This window comes from Corapipo altera, unplaced genomic scaffold, assembly GCF_003945725.1.
Source record: "Corapipo altera isolate COAL_440 unplaced genomic scaffold, ASM394572v1 23, whole genome shotgun sequence".
Taxonomy (NCBI): Eukaryota; Metazoa; Chordata; class Aves; order Passeriformes; family Pipridae; genus Corapipo; species Corapipo altera.
The window spans coordinates 15,818,546-15,831,850 of record NW_020884878.1 but is presented as its reverse complement, the minus strand read 5'-3'; positions in this window follow the sequence as shown (position 1 = coordinate 15,831,850).

Sequence of the window (13,305 nt, the reverse complement as noted above, 5' to 3'; positions counted from 1 at the left end):
CCATTCCAATATATAGTCACCCTTTCCGTGAAAAAATTACTCCTGATGTCCAACCTGGCACCACTTAACATTATATCCTCTTGTCCTATCACTTGTTGCCTCTGAGAAGAGTCCGACTCCCCACCTGGCTACAAACTCCTGTCAAGTAGCTGTAGAGAGCGATAAGGTCCCCCCCGAGCCTTCTCCAGGCTCCCTCAGCCGCTACTCATAGGGCTTCTGCTCCAGATTCTTCACCAGCTTCATTCCCCTTTTCTCTGGACTCGATCCAGCACCTCAATGTCCTTCCTGAATTGACGGGCCCAGAACTGGACACAGAACTCGAGGTGCGACCTCACCAGTACAGAGGACAATCACTTCCCTAGTCCCACTGGCTATTTCTCATACAGGCCAGGGTGCCATTGGCCTTCTTGGTCCCCTGGGCACACTGCTGGCTCATGTTCAGCCATGCCAGGGATTGAGCTCTGGGACAGGGCCAGCAGCCCTTGGGGGGAACGTGGCTGAGGCTGAGCCCCCTGTGCTGCCACCAGCACCAGGCTCCACACACAAGCCTCACCCTGGGAACTACCGGCTCCATGGCCATCAAACACTGCAGGTGACCACTACAAGGCTCTTATCCTGACCCCTGCCCACTGTGGTAAGCACCGGTCCCTTCCCTCACAAGCAATTGAGAACAAGCTACCCTAGATGATAGGCTACTGCCGTAGGCTTTGTGCCACCACCTGGACTGGTAACTGAGCCTGGTGCTGACCAGGAGGATGGAGTCAAAGCAATCTAAGAATTTACAGATGTCTTCCCTGAGGGTCTCAGCATGGCCCACGGGTGCTCACTGATCTGCAACATTGCTGCTTTTACCAGTTCCTCACAGAATCAGTGGCAATAGGATCTCCCAGCTGTGCAAGAGATTGTCAGAGCCCTGCCAGCTAGCTTAACTTCCATTTTCCTCTCTTTATTGCCTTCTCTTCCATTCACTCTTTATCCTCTTTCTCTATGACAACCTGTGAGAGGCATGTAATATGGGAAAATCTTCTCAACTATAAGTATATTGTTCCATCCAAGTTAACCACTGCCACCTTCGCTCAGTCCTTAGCACAACTTCTGAACTCCACTCATCCCTTCGACCTCCAAGAGTAACTCACCTGTGTAAGGTCCACTCAAGCATAAGTGAAAAATAACATTGTCTTGGCATACACAAGGCATAGCAGGTTACATCTCTTCAATAGTTATGGTGGTGTAAACTATATTTGTTATGTTACCTTCAGCCTGAAGTCCTCTCTATTAACTATCCTAATCAACAAGTTCAGGAACTCCTGTCTGGTATCTTTTGATAGGGAGGAGTTTGGTAGTGAGTATAGTAGGTACAGGAGGCCTTCCCATTCCTTCAAACTTTTCATTTCTACAGTAACAAACACCTCCTTCCCTGCTGGAGTACAGACTTTTTATGGGTCAGTTGATTAAGTCACTATTCATGGTGCATATTGCTGGAGCCCCAGGCAAAAAAATAGCATAGTTTATCCAGTTCTACCATTCTCACCTTTCTGCTGTAGTTTTCCACCTGCATAGCACAGCCAACAGGACTGAAGAGGATCTGCCCTATCGGAGGCCCTAATTCATGGTCTGATGAATGAATTACAGGGATCAGTTGAGGTGCTGGTGTTACTTGGCTTCCAATGTCTCTGATAGGAAGGTAGTAATCTCTCACAGCAAGTCAGTACTTCATTGTGAAATGAAACTGCTGAAATGACTGGCATGTTACCAGGAAGGAATCAGATTGCCATTCATACTCTTCTTTCCAAAACAAGGCACTGCATGGCTACACTTTCCTTCCTTGGAACCCCCTCCCAGTTTTTCAGAGTGCTTTACTGAATAGTTAAAAAATTTAACACATGGGCACATTAGCAGTACTGTCTCAGTCTGGTGTCATGCTATTTTCCACATTTCATCAGATTGCCTTCCCAGAAGGTAAGACCTGTGTGCACAACCCTCTCATAGCTTCTCAGGCACTAATATCCAGTTGTGATGCAGCACTGCAAACCTCTAGTGCCTCTGAAGAATATTGTTGTGAACAAAATCAAACCCTCACGAGTAATGCCCCATTGAGTCAGACTAATGGTCCATCTAATTCATGGCAATTCAGCTGCTGCCTGGGGAGACAAGCGAGTTAGCTGCTTCCTGAAATCTGTTCACCTTGGCTTTCCCCAGCATCATAGCTGCCTGCTGGATCGGTGTTAGGGGATTCTACTTCAGTTAGCATTTTGTTAGGCTGGAGTAATGTACATGCTTATGTAGAGTACAGGAGCAATGCTGCTGGTTGGGGTAGTATCAGAAAGCATAAGCTGCATAACAACATTATTTTTATAGTTAGCTGTCTTTATCTGCTAGCATTCTCCTTTGTTTGCTGGGCAAGCATGAATCTTACTAAGTTTGTGTATTAACCTGTCTGTCATCTTTCTCCCTGAGGTTTCTACAGCTCAGGGTGGCTTCACCAGGTTTATTAATAATGTCGTCTTTACTGGTGGGTGGACGCTTCTATTTTAGCTATTGTGCTATCTAGACTTGAACCCCATAGTGATGATGGATATTATATCAAGAGGAAAGATGATGACATTTGGGTAAACTTTCCTTCGTTGCAAAAATTGTGCCAAGTATGAGATAGTGTAAAGAAAAGCAGATTTGTGCAAAAAATCAAAAACTGATCCTTGGTGTGTTAGAGGAGGAAATAAAATAGAAATGTTCCCACTCAATCCTAGACACAATCATATTTCTTTTTCTACCAGGTGTTTGAGACAAAGACAAATCACCTTTTACAGCTGACATTTTGCACTCAGAGACACAGCCTACATTGAGTGCCATGAATGATTCCTGTCCTGTTCAGAAGCATCCTTTGCTTCTTCTCAGCAGAGCAAATGACTTACCACTGCAACAGTGACTAAATTAATATAAAGGGTCTAGTATATGGGAATATTTGTAGTTCATCTTTTTTGTTGTCCAGTAGGGAACTACACCTTTTAGAAGAGAGAATTTTTAATTTTTTTTTCATTTTTGATATTTTGAAGTTTTTTGGTTCATCTGAAAATTATAAAAAATAGATAAATAAATCTGAAACTACTCTTCTGCCTCCTAGGAGCAGACTAGGAGTATGCCTGATCTACACCCAGAGAAATCACTGCCAGATAATTTCTGATCATACATCAAAGAAGAGGTTAGCTAGTATGAGGTGTTGCTGACTCAGTGGTTTATGATTTCTCAGTTCTTGAAACAACAGAAAGCTCATTTTGTTGCTCAGACTTGTGTAGCGTGATCATGTGGACTGGTTCCCCTTGTGCCCAGGGTGGGGAGGTGGTTGAGCAAACAAAACAAAAATTGGTTTTAACTATATTACTGGAGTGCAAATCTTAACATAGAGGACAGAATGAGGCTCACCGTCAGCACACCTTCCAGAGTTGTCATCAATGTCTTGTCCATGTTACCAGTCTGCTGTTGTAGTTGTGCTGGCAATGTCTCCCACTTCAGGAATGAACACAACATACAATTTTCACCCAGTGTATTACACTCTTTCCTTAAAAACTAGCTAAGCCACTGAACACTTTTGAGAAGGCTCTGGTACAGAATAGTCAAGGAAGTAAACTTTCTGACCCAATCTCTGAAATGGCAGTTTTCCAGAAGAATGTGATACGCATTTAACTTTAAATTGTAGTAGTGTGTATTAAAGGGTAAAACAGGAACATACACAGAACCCTGTCAGTCTAAAAAATGTTAATAGAGGAAAATGCTTCTTGAAGTTATGCTCACACATTGTGAGATTAGATCTTATTTTCACCTCTAAGTCTCTCACTGCTTCCATTCACTGTACAAAAGACAGAGTATAACCTTAAATAAAATTTGAGAAACTTTGTTTGTTTGTGCGTGCGTGGGTGGGGTTTTTGTTCTTTTTGTTTGGTTGGTTTTTTAAGTGTCCAACAGAGGTAAAAAAAAAAAAAAAATGGTGGCCCAAGCCACAATCCAAAATGTTGGGCAGAGGCAGAACTTAACAGCAGATACATCATACTAAAGCTTTTCTGGATACAACCAGCCTTCAAGAGTCAAAAGACATGCTGACGCATAACAAAACTTATGTGATATGAGTTACAAACAAACAGTGATCAGGTATTGTATAAAATTCCTTATTTAAATGATATAAAGTATATATTGAGTGACAATCTCCTAACAATCTACTCACCATGATCTAGTAGCTGGGAAAAAAAGCCAGCAAACATGTTCCTCTTGCCTTCAGCATTAGGTTTTCAAAAAAAGTTCTTTTAGCAAGGCAGAAATTGAATGAAGTAGCTCACATCACCCTTATTGGTTAGTCTAGTTGGATTTGTTCTCATATTTAGAATTTGAAGCACAGAAATATGCTTTACCAAAGCACACTAACACCAGATTTAAGGGTCTAATATATACACAATTCAACAGCCCTCCTCACAGCCCACAGAGAGACAAATCTTGTCATCCTGTAGCAATGTATTTTGTCTCTTGTGACCTTGCGGAGGGCAGAAAATGTTTCAGCAAAGTCTCATCTTAAAGTGCTAGAGCAGCAAGACCTTCAAGAAAATCTTGCTACACATTAAGCTTTTATTTCATGATTAGAGTTTTAGAGTCTCAGGCTTACTCTGCTCTTACCAAGTGCTTAGTCGAGCAAAGTAGGAAATACAAACAATTTTTCTCTAGTATAGACAGTTTACTATCAGAATATGTATAGTTGTTTGAAAACAACTTGTATATACACCTGTCTCATTAGAGTGTGTTTAAAGTGGGCAATAAAACTCTGTGCTTAGTTATACAGTCAGACCCACATAGCTACCAAGGTTAGAAAGCCATTTTCTCTCCCCCAAACAAAATACCCAACTTGCATCTTCAAGAAGACCACATTAGCAGGTCACTGTAACCCCTTCTGTCCCCATCTGTCTTCAACAGACCTCTCAGGCCTTCAGACACTGAAGAATAGCACCACAAAACCTAGAGGACTGATCAGAGACTTTCTTCTGAAGTTGACGCTAACTGCTGGACTCTCTCCCCTCAACACTAGGATTTATCCTCTAGCAGAATCCTAGTTCCCTCTCTGATTTATACACAAACTCCGTGTCAGATTTTGCAAAACTATTCCTTTTATAGTACCACTTGTGCCTCCTCTGCTTAGAGAATTGACTTTCCTTAGTCTCCTGCAAAAAAATAATTTCACACATGTGCACTATGGTCTATAACAGCTGTTTCTAGTAAATAATCAGCTACAGATGGAGGAGGCAAGTTGCTCTTTTCCAGGCTGTTGCCATGTGCTGCACTTATTTACACCTTAGCAGAGGTTTTTGCCGTCATGGATTTGTGGATCAGATATTGTTTTTTTCATGTTTCTGGTTGACAAAACTATGCTTAATTCGTAAAGGCAAAACTTAATTGAGACACTGGCCCCGTCTTTCCCACGACCCCAAGCATTCAGTGATAATGAGGATTTCAGGCATTTGTACTTCCTTCCCATACCACTGAGTGCTTGTTCTGTCCCTGTGTTAACGCGCTCTGCTTTTGCAGTTGTGCCAGTTCCTTGCTGTGCTTTTTTTTTTTTTTCCTATGCTGGCTAATTTTTAACCTGGATCAGTTTCCTATCTGGCTCATAGGGCAGCCCTACAAAAGACGTGTTAGTGCGACTGAAAGAGCTGACAGGAGTAGAAATAAGTGATCAGAGGAGGAAATGCTTCAAAACAACATTGTTGCCAAATGCTTTGTCATGTAGAAAAGTCTCCAGGCTTCCTTTTATTGAAGAAGAATTGGCCATTACTAAAATGCACACCCCGCTTACTCTAAGAAAGCTCTAGTGCTTGTAGGAGGAAGATTACTGGTCTTAGGGCATGGACCACCCCTTCATTTTTCTCATGTATATACATGTTTGACCTAATGCTTAACTCTCCGCAAACTGAATGATTCATAATTTGGATACTAAAAAAAGTCCCTAAAATTCTGAAGGTTAGAGCTTCTCTGAAAGGGTGTGAGCTAAAGGAGTGCCTTAGAGTTACACATTCTACATTATTACCTTGGCGAAGTGCTTTTAAAGTAGTAACGTTAATCACTGAGACTGTGACTGTTATGAATGAAAGCTATTCAACTGTTATGAGGTTCTGACAACAGCCAAAATATTACTGGCTCTGATCCATAAAGCCAAGCATCGAAGAAGTTAGATAACAAAAAACCCCAGACTTAAAATACCAATTAGTCTCCTTACAGGCAATGTCTTACTTTAGTGATCCAAAGCAGAGCCTTACCTAGCATGCTGATAAATGTTTTTACTGACTACTGCCATATATTCCAGGCAGCAGCCAAGATGTGCAAAGATCCACAGCAGAAATTAATTAACTTCAGCAAAGTTATTCCTGATATATACAAGCATCAGAGAGTGAAATATTCATAGAGAAAATTTTTCAGAGTGATCTCTATAGTGTGCCTTCAGAAGCCTTACATACATCAGGCTCCACGTGGTGACTTAGGATAGAGTAATTCCTCTGGGGTATGCCAGAATACAAATATGCAGTGTATAACTATGGCATGGTGCTGGTCTGTGTGCAGAATCACCCTGTGATTCCTTTGGGAGCATGTATTTCCCTGGCCTCAACTTCCCTGTCACAGCTGGCAGAATGGGAGACAGCACAGAGGCTGCTGCCGCCAAGATGTGCTGTCATGTATTTTACTCAGCGGTTTGTCCCTCAGCCACATGCTCACATGTCCGCTAAAAGTGGTTTTGTGCAAGGTAGGTTTGCTCCACCTTAGATGCTCCCTGCCTCCCACTTAATAAGTCTGTTCCTTTGTGCCCGAGTGAGTGGGCTTGCAAACCACACAAGCTTCTGAATTGTTGAGAATCTCATAGACCTGATTTAAGGGCCCAGAGTCTACAGCTTTCATGAAAAAAACATGGGTGTGTCCTACATTTTGCTGCCCATTCAGAGGTGATCATATGTCATATGTCCCTTCTGGGACCCAGCATGAGAGGCATCAGGCAGAGATGACATTTTTCCTTTTTTTTTTTTTTTTTTTCCCTTTTTTTTTTTCCCTTGATGAGTCCTAGGGTTGTTTTTCAAGGACTGGGTGGAATTTGCAGAAAACCACTCTAGTTCAGTTTTGGCTGAGTTCAGTGTTCTCAGTGAGGAACAGTGAACATGAACTCAGCCGGAGACAACCTATGGCTTATGAGCAGTTAATGTGGAGTTCACATTCTGTGGCTAATTACCTAACTGCAGAGCTGCACTAGTGTGAGAATTGCTGGGCAGCTGGAGTCCCTGGCTTTGAGAGAAAGGAAAACAGCAGGAATAAGCCAGCCCAACTCATCCTGAAACGGAGCTAAGCATTTATTGCCATTCCTAACCTGTGACCCATTTCCAGAGCTCCTCTCTGCTCCAGTCTTCATGGTAACTGATGTATAACCTCGGATTCTCTGCCATACCAAGATTTTGACATCTGCAAATGTGTAAAAAAAATGGGAAGCTGCCCTTATAGACTGGAGCTCACATTTTCCCTCAGCTGCTTGCTCCTACTCCCTTGTCTTGCTGCTTTGGATGAAAGATAGTTATTCCATCTTAAGTATCATCTTCCACTACAAATCTTCCTAGACCTGCAATACAGCCTACTGTCATCAGCCGTCTCATTTCTCTTACAAGGACTCCAGGCAGATTAGGAGTCAGCGTAGCTGTGTCTCTCTTGAAAAGAACTATTTCTAATGAGGCATCCCATCACATCCACTATACCCGCAATTTTGTTTGCCCTGTTTTATGGTATGGGCAGAGCACCCGCTGAGCAGAAAACGGAACTTCCAGTTTATAGAATTTTCAGGCAGCTGCATTTGTGCTGGAAGGACTGCTCCATGCTCTGACCCAACTGTTCAGATGCAGACCACTGCTAACAGTTGTAGGGTGAGGACCTGAGGCTGCCTTTGTTGGATGTGTTCTGTATGCACCAGGGATGATTTTTCACAAGAAATTATGGCTGTCACTGCAGCCAGCCCCTGGTAGAGTCTGTACTCTGACCTCAGCTGAGCTCAACTCTCATGAATGTGGCCAGCTGTCAAGGAGGTGCTGATGGATATGATCAAATGGGAAGCAGATGAGAGTACCTTCAAAGCCAAAGTGATGATATCTCTATCCACATCACTAAATGTATCAGTGGTCAAAGCAAGTTCCTTGCCCTGCTGCCAAAGCCAGATGAAACTGGAGATGAAACTGGAGGATGGAACCAAGTAACAGTGCTATGGAACTACAGAGTCACTTTCTTTTAGACCTGACAAAGCAAGATGACCAGCAATTGTGTTTAAGCTGTGCAGCTTATTCTCTCTCCATTACCGTAGAATTCTGCTGCAAATTTCCATGTCCCTCCTGCCTAGTTTCCAGTAATGGCTTTCAAGACACAATTCATATTTCTTTCTGAATGTTGTGTCAGTAAATGGGCTATATTGATATCAGTGTAAATTGCAAAGGAATGAAGAAGGGCACAGAGTAGGTGCATTCAAGTTAAATCACCCTACAAATGCTGTAAGTCTGCTAAGGACCCTGAAGGAAGATGATGTTCTGGTTTAGGGAAACAGTGGAGGGACATGAGATCTGCGTTGAGTTGGGGCTCTATCATTCCAAGGCATTGATTTAATGATATCTTGGTTTTCTTATCATGAGAGGAACAGTGCTTTATTTGATTTAACTCTTCAGATAGCTTGATTTCCTAATGTTTGAAAAGGATCATGTGATATTCAAATGGAAAGCAATAGGAAAGAACAAAGTGATATCCTAAAATGTATAGGCCATGAGATTTTGCTCTACTTGAAAATATCAAATCCCCTGGGGTATATCTTAGTAACTCCTAGGTGGAGCTCATACATTTGGATGACTTAAATGCTAACATTCAGACTCAATTACAAAATGTAACCAGCATGAATTACTGCAGATTTTATCAAACATGTTCAGTTGTTCCCATATGAATGTGAAAAAGAATTTCGTCCTTAGGTAGACATTTTTTTTTTGATGGGAGATTCCTGACATAATGGGGCTTTTTTATTAAACTTGAGGAGGAGACATCAGGAAGTTAACTATCAGGAAGGTAACCAGCATGAACTCTGATTGTGGCTGCACTGTAAATGTTTCTTTTCCAAGTCAAAAGTAAAAGATGTAACCACAAGAGGGAGGCAGAACTCCTATGCCAGTATAGTAACCCCAGCAGAAAACAAATCGGAGAAATGTGTTCTAAAATTTTCCCACTTTGAGCTACAATTGTCCAGCAGCTCTCACATTGAGAGCAATGACCATTGGCTGTAACGTCTATAAAAATGGGCTCACAATGCATAGCAATCATTAAATTAACGTAGGCTGAAAATTAGTATGTAATACATAATTTTCTTAAACCTAAAAATTAGATTAGAAACTACTTCAGGAGAGATTTTTTTCATGTGTTTTTTTGTAGATAGGAAGGAAAACTGTCCCTATTCTTCAAAGGCATATAGTTGTATTCTTGCCAGGCTTCAATATAGAAGGATCATTTTATTTCAGGAAGGAGAGTTTTTATAACAATTTGCTTCTTAGCCAATACAGCACAAGGATGTATTTAAACACTTCCATAGAACCTCAGCAAACAGATAAGGCACTATCCTCAAATGGTGTTATTACTTATCCTATTAAGTACTTTCACTGGACAACAGGCCTTCTAGATTCAGTGAGCTCAGCAGAAAAAGCAATTTGTATGGAGAGAGAGAGTAGGTCTGGTGTCTAGTGCATGCTCCAAGGACTATTTCCATAATATACTCAATAGAATTTCGGAAACTGCAGTCAAGGATGAACAAACCCAGTCAGTATCCTAAGTGCTCAAAGCCTTCAGTTCTTTTCAGTCTTGAATTGTCTCTACCTCTGTACTTACCCTCTGGGTAGTCTCAAACAAGGAGGAGAAAGGGACCCCAAACCCATTTGCTTCCCAGCAGTGCAATGTTCTGACCAGTGCACAGGTTTATAGAATAAATAAATACTCATTCTGAGCACAGCAGCAGGTTGGAATCCTCGAGAGGGGGAGAGTAGGAGAATGCCTGGCTTGGAAACCCAAGCTGGACTAGGCTGTATAGAATTGTGGTAGTTTGAGGCACACGCAGGAACAGTAGGTGTCTGCAGACATCTTTCATACAAATTTATGAGAGCTTCTGGGAATTTTGGTACTCCCAGAATAAGGCAGTTGGATGAGGGTTGACCAGATGGGAGTAGTGGGCTTGGCTGCCCAGATTTGGACTGAGCCCCAGTGGCATATCTCGGGACAGTGGGGGGTGGCTGTCTTTTGAAATAGCGGCCAGAAAATAAAAAGATCGAACTTTTTTGTCAACTTGTTCTTCCCATCATACAATGCATAATTGTATAAGTCTATGCATGCCTATACAACACACACATATGCTTTGTTTTTTAATAGACAGTAGTTAAATGTTAAATCCTTTTACAGGATTTTCTGCTGGAGGTATTTAAAGAGCTTTATGGATGTAAATTTAAACTGAATATGTGCATGACTGCGCATACAAGTAAGGACTACTTAGGTGAAAAAGATTAGTCAACACAACTGAAAAATTAATTTCTCTCTTGTCCTTTTCTCCGCTAAACATGGAATCAGAGGAGGTAGTCAACTCTTAAACCCAATTTTGAGATCTAACTGGTTTACAGTGTGTTAACAAGAGGCAAAATTCTGCATGGGGTTCACAGGCCTGAAAATCAGTGAGACTCGTGATTCATCGAGGCTGCTCAATGCAGTGGGTCAGTGGTCCAGGCAAAAACCTGTCAGTGATCACTAGACAGCAACCATCCTTTCGCTCCTGTTAACCCAGTTCATTGTTCATTTCTCCAGGTAGGACCCACACCACAAACCCCAACTTACCCAGCAGAAATGTCATAGTCAACTCACATTCATCATGCTGTGTCTGTTGGTCCTGTACAATTTGAAAGCTGATTTTGACAATGTGGTTCAGTTCCAAATCCAATTCTATTTGTTCACAAGCCTTCCAATCTTTCATAACATTCATACGGATTTTTACACTATTTTTTCCCGGGGTCAGTCTTTGTAGACTGGGACTCCCCAAGTCACATTTTTTTGCATAGTTCCTCATTTGTCACAGGTCATGATGAATTAGCACACATTTTTCTCTGTTGAGATTGTAACTTCAGCGTATTTTATTTTGCCAGCCGCACTCCCCTGGGTGTTCCTCTCACACCAACTGTCACTTCCTGACTGCCAGGGCAAAGGGTACCTGTAACAGCTTGGGGGAAAAAAAAAAGCCTGCTAACTGATACATTGAGAAGCAAGATTTTGATCAAAAGGAGATGGAGACAGGGGGTGCCATAGCGGTCAAACTCCCTTAATCTCAGCTGAAAACTCCCTTAATCTTTCTCTAGACCTGAACTCAAGACTCTGCTACAATTCTGCCTGCATTGGTGCACTGACATGAAGTTTTCCCATTTCATTCCCTTTTAATCTGAGTACTCTCTGTATTTGTACAATTGCTGAACTGACCATGCCCTAACAAATTTCTTTGCTTCCACGGGGGAGTTGAGCTTTTCTTTTCAGTCCTGCATCAGGGAAACCTTTACAAAAGAGGCTCTCAATTTAGGAAATTACTTTCAGCTGTATTCACCCTGTATTCATCCTTTTCCTTCAGAAGCTCTTTAGGCTGAGCTGACTGCTCCCAGTTTATCTACAGCCTGTGAGGCAGTAACAAATGGGAGACTGCAGAAGGCCTCTGACCAGGGAAGGACAAGTCTGCCCAGACCCCCTTAACCCCAGCATGTGTCTGCCCCTTGCTGCAGCACCCCAGTGCTACTACAGGCACTAGTATAGTCACACCTTTCCATCAGGCTTCGCTGTCCTGTTATTCAGGGCTGAGAAAGACAGCTGGTGTATGAAATACTATTCCAGTTACTTCTTTGTATACAGCAGTTGCTGTTAATCTTCTGATACTGTGACCAAAACAACAGGAGCTTTTTCTGTGACTGATGTGCTTCATGGTTCAGACACATCTGCTGTGACCTAGACTGCACCTAAGCCGAAATAGTGGGCTGCTCCTCCATCTTTCGTTTGACTTCAGCTGACTTTCAGCACCTTTTGTCTTAAAAATTTACAACATATCTGGACTAGATGATGAGGGCAATCATGGCAACAAAGAGCAGTGAGAGAAAATTGTGGTGTTTTTTCTCTGCAAATGGTGCTATCTCACTCTAGGGCACACATTTGTTTGGGTACACATTGCAGTGGCACTCTGACTTCTCCATCTCCTGTGAGGTGTTATTTTGGCTTGTCTCTAAGAACTGCACTATTGCCAAGGAACTCTGAGCTCTCTGGTTTCAAACTCTCATTTTTGTCTTTAATTTTCATTTATAAACATTTTGTATATTAGCAAACTATCATGTTTAATATAATCCTACCCTCCCAATTTTATAGGATCATTTCCAAATGTCACTGAATATCTGAATTATAGTAAATAAACTGCTATTACTAACAGCCCCTGAATCTTTTTAAACTTTTCTTTTTTCTTCTGGCTGACCTGATTTAATCTTGAATAATGAACATGAGGCATCATTCCCTGTGTACCTCCATTTTCTAATACTGTAAAATGGTTGATTTACTGTCAGTTGTACTGAGGCTTCCTACAGAGAATGTGCTGATCTCAAAGCAATAATCTGAACACCACTTGCGGTGGGTATCCGATTTTCTTTGGTCAAGAGTGCCCAGCTCTTCAGTCTCATATAGGGAATGCTTTTGATAAAGACAGCAGACTGAAGGGGTCTCAGTGACTGTGAGAGAAGTGGAAAGATGTATGAAATGATACATGGCTTACTCTACTTTGAAAGAACACAGGGGATCATAGCAGAGAAATCCATAAGTACTTTAAACCATATCCTTATATTTGCATCGCAAACAGATGTTCTGATCACAGGAAGACATCGCCCTTTCAGGTGCTCCTGGCTTTAGTGGTCAAAGAACAGAAGAGACCACTGAGCAGAAGCTTCAGTCCTCAATTACTTTGTTTCAGGATGGTTTTGTTCATATGTTGGAACATCTTCCATATTATGTCAGTACTGTTCCACAAACCTGTTACATGGCTCAAGCTCTAGGCCTGCTCCATTTCCTTTGCAGTCTGTCTTTTAATCTGGAGATCAAATTAAATAACCTCTTTACTGTATGCAGTCCCATTACTTCTAATTTATACTGTTCTTTATGCCATTCAAAGCATCACCTTTTCCTCTTCTGAATTCAAGGCCTCTGATTTATCAGAATGTACAGCAC